Below are 4,879 nucleotides of genomic sequence, written 5' to 3'. Positions count from 1 at the left end.
ACCTTAAATGTAAATGGACTAAATGCTCCCACCAAAAGACACAGATTGGCTGAATGGATACAAAAACAAGACGCATATATTTGCTGTCTACAAGAGACCCACTTCAGACCTAGAGACACATACAGACTGAAAGTAAGGGGATGGAAAAAGGTGTTTCATGCAAATGGAAACCAAAAGACAGCTGGAGTAGCAATTCTCATATCAGACAAAATAGACTTTAAAACAAAGACTATTAGAAGAGACAAAGAAGGACACTACATAATGATCAAGGGATCGATCCAAGAAGAAGATATAACAATTGTAAATATTTATGCACCCAACATAGGAGCACCTCAATACATAAGGCAAATACTGACAGCCATAAAAGGGGAAATCGACAGTAACACCATCATAGTAGGGGACTTAAACACCTCACTTTCACCAATGGACAGATCATCCAAAATGAAAATAAATAAGGAAACACAAGCTTTAAATGATACATTAAACAAGATAGAGTTAGTTGATATTTATAGGACATTCCATCCAAAAACAACAGAATACACATTTTTCTCAAGTGCTCATGGAACATTCTCCAGGATAGATCATATCTTGGGTCACAAATCAAGCCTTGGTAAATTTAAGAAAATTGAAATTGTATCAAGTATCTTTTCCGACCACAACGCTATGAGACTAGATATCAATTACAGGAAAAGATCTGTAAAAAATACAAACACATGGAGGCTAAACAATACACTACTTAATAACGAAGTGATCACTGAAGAAATCAAAGAGGAAATCAAAAAATACCCCGAAACAAATGACAATGGAGACACGACGACTCAAAATCTATGGGATGCAGCAAAAGCAGTTCTAAGAGGGAAGTTTATAGCAATACAATCCTACCTTAAGAAACAGGAAACATCTCGAATAAACAACCTAACCTTGCACCTAAAGCAATTAGAGAAAGAAGAACAAAAAAACCCCGAAGTTAGCAGAAGGAAAGAAATCATAAAAATCAGATCAGAAATAAATGAAAAAGAAATGAAGGAAACGATAGCAAAGATCAATAAAACTAAAAGCTGGTTCTTTGAAAGGATAAACAAAATTGATAAACCATTAGCCAGACTCATCAAGAAAAAAAGGGAGAAGACTCAAATCAATAGAATTAGAAATGAAAAAGGAGAAGTAACAACTGACACTGCAGAAATACAAAAGATCATGAGAGATTACTACAAGCAACTCTATGCCAATAAAATGGACAACCTGGAAGAAATGGACAAATTCTTAGAAAGGCACAACCTGCCAAGACTGAATCAGGAAGAAATAGAAAATATGAACAGACCAATCACAAGCACTGAAATTGAAACTGTGATTAAAAATCTTCCAACAAACAAAAGCCCAGGGCCAGATGGCTTCACAGGCGAATGCTATCAAACATTTAGAGAAGAGCTAACACCTATGCTTCTCAAACTCTTCCAAAATATAGCAGAGGGAGGAACACTCCCAAATTCCTTCTATGAGGCCACCATCACCCTGATACCAAAACCAGACAAGGATGTCACAAAGAAAGAAAACTACAGGCCAATATCACTGATGAACATAGATGCAAAAATCCTCAACAAAATACTAGCAAACAGAATCCAACAGCACATTAAACGGATCATACACCATGATCAAGTAAGGTTTATTCCAGGAATGCAAGGATTCTTCAATATATGCAAATCAATCAACGTGATACACCACATTAACAAATTAAAGGAGAAAAACCATATGATCATCTCAATAGATGCAGAGAAAGCTTTTGACAAAATTCAACACCCATTTATGATAAAAACCCTGCAGAAAGTAGGCATAGAGGGAACTTTCCTCAACATAATAAAGGACATATATGACAAACCCACAGCCAACATCGTCCTCAATGGTGAAAAACTGAAAGCATTTCCACTAAGATCAGGAACAACACAAGGTTGCCCACTCTCACCACTCTTATTCAACATAGTTTTGGAAGTTTTAGCGACAGCAATCAGAGAAGAAAAGGAAATAAAAGGAATCCAAATAGGAAAAGAAGAAGTAAAGCTGTCACTCTTTGCAGATGACATGATACTATACATAGAGAATCCTAAAGATGCTACCAGAAAACTACTAGAGCTAATCAATGAATTTGGTAAAGTAGCAGGGTACAAAATTAATGCACAAAAATCTCTGGCATTCCTATACACTAAGGATGAAAAATCTGAAAGTGAAATCAAGAAAACACTCCCATTTACCATTGCAACAAAAAGAATAAAATATCTAGGAATAAACCTACCTAAGGAGACAAAAGACCTGTATGCAGAAAATTATAAGACACTATGAAAGAAATTAAAGATGATACAAATAGATGGAGAGATATACCATGTTCTTGGATTGGCAGAATCAACATTGTGAAAATGACTATACTACCCAAAGCAATCTACAGATTCAATGCAATCCCTATCAAATTACCACTGGCATTTTTCACAGAACTAGAACAAAAAATTTCACAATTTGTATGGAAACACAAAAGACCCCGAATAGCCAAAGCAATCTTGAGAACGAAAAACGGAGCTGGAGGAAGCAGGCTCCCTGACTTCAGACTATACTACAAAGCTACAGTAATCAAGACAGTATGGTACTGGCACAAAAACAGAAATATAGATCAATGGAACAGGATAGAAAGCCCAGAGATAAACCCACGCACATATGGTCACCTTATCTTTGACAAAGGAGGCAGGAATGTACAGTGGAGAAAGGATAGCCTATTCAATAAGTGGTGCTGGGAAAACTGGACAGCTACATGTAAAAGTATGAGATTAGATCACTCCCTAACACCATACAGAAAAATAAGCTCAAAATGGATTAAAGACCTAAATGTAAGGCCAGAAACTATCAAACTCTTAGAGGAAAACATGGGCAGGACACTCTATGACATAAATCATAGCAAGGTCCTTTTTGACCCACCTCCTAGAGAAATGGAAATAAAAACAAAAGTAAACAAATGGGACCTAATGAAACTTAAAAGCTTTTGCGCAGCAAAGGAAACCATAAGGAAGACCAAAAGACAACCATCAGAATGGGAGAAAATATTTGCAAATGAAGCAACTGACAAAGGATTAATCTCCAAAATTTATAAGCAGCTCATGCAGCTTAATAACAAAAAAACAAACAACCCAATCCAAAAATGGGCAGAAGATCTAAATAGACATTTCTCCAAAGAAGATATACAGACTGCCAACAAACACATGAAAGAATGCTCAACATCACTAATCATTAGAGAAATGCAAATCAAAACTACAATGAGATATCATCTCACACCAGTCAGAATGGCCATCATCAAAAAATCTAGAAACAATAAATGCTGGAGAGGGTGTGGAGAAAAGGGAACCCTCTTACACTGTTGGTGGGAATGTAAATTGATACAGCCACTGTGGAGAACAGTACGGAGGTTCCTTAAAAAACTACAAATAGAACTACCATATGACCCAGCAATCCCACTACTGGGCGTATACCCTGAGAAAACCATAATTCAAAAAGAGTCATGTACCAAAATGTTCATTGCAGCTCTATTTACAATAGCCCAGAGATGGAAACAACCTAAGTGTCCATCATCGGATGAATGGATAAAGAAGATGTGGTACATATATACAATGGAATATTACTCAGCCATAAAAAGAAAGGAAATTGAGCTATTTGTAATGAGGTGGATAGACCTAGAGTCTGTCATACAGAGTGAAGTAAGTCAGAAAGAGAGAGACAAATACCGTATGCTAACACATATATATGGAATTTAAGAAAAAAAAATGTCATGAAAAACCTAGGGGTGAAACAGGAATAAAGACACAGACTTACTAGAGAATGGACTTGAGGCTATGGGGAGGGGGAAGCGGTGACAAAGCGAGAGAGAGGCATGGACATATATACACTACCAAACGTAAGGTAGATAGCTAGTGGGAAGCAGCCGCATAGCACAGGGAGATCAGCTCGGTGTTTTGTGACCGCCTGGAGGGGTGGGATAGGGAGGGTGGGAGGGAGGGAGACGCAGGCGGGAAGAAATATGGGAACGTATTATATATATTAAAAAAAAAAAAAGAATCTGCCTGCCAATGCAGGGGAACGTGGGTTCCATCCCTGGTCCAGGAAAATCCCACATGCTGCGGAGCAACTAAGCCCATGCACCACGACTACTGAGCCCGAGCTCTAGAGCCCGAGCCACAACTACTGAGCCCGCGAGCCACAACTACTGAAGCCCGTGTGCCTAGAGCCCATGCTCCGCAACAAGAGAAGCCACCGCAACGAGAAGCCCGCGCACCGCAACGAATAGTAGCCCCCGCTCCTGCTCGCCACAACTAGAGAAAAGCCCACGCGCAGCAACTAAGACCCAACGCAGCCAGAAAAAAAGAAAAAAGGGATGATAATGAGCACACTTGTAAGGATATACCAACAAACTGGTAACCAGTTGATTCTGGGAAGAAAGGTTGGGAGGTCAGGGAAGATGAGACAACTTACTTTACAATCTCTTTGTACTGTTTGAAAAAATAATGTTTTACCCCATCAATCCAGTTTTGCCATTGAGCAAAATTAGATTCAATGCTCATTTTAACATCTGAATACTGTAAAATGTCTTTCCTATGACTGAATGATCAAATGTTTTGAGAATTACCTAGTCAAATGCTATTAATTCAGAACCAAGCCTGACATTTCTAAAATAGTGAAAATTATATACAGCATATAAATTTGAAAATGTTTTTAAATCATATAGTAATTTTAATGAACATTTATCAGTATGAACAGAATTTGTGCTATTACACAATTCCAAGGAATGGGAAAAAATGGAAATGGAAAAAAAAATCACTCAGTTCTTCCCAGAGAGATTTGTTGGAAG

This window comes from Tursiops truncatus, chromosome 15 (assembly GCF_011762595.2).
Source record: "Tursiops truncatus isolate mTurTru1 chromosome 15, mTurTru1.mat.Y, whole genome shotgun sequence".
Taxonomy (NCBI): Eukaryota; Metazoa; Chordata; class Mammalia; order Artiodactyla; family Delphinidae; genus Tursiops; species Tursiops truncatus.
The sequence above is the reverse complement of the archived record's forward strand: the minus strand, read 5'-3'. Positions refer to the sequence as shown.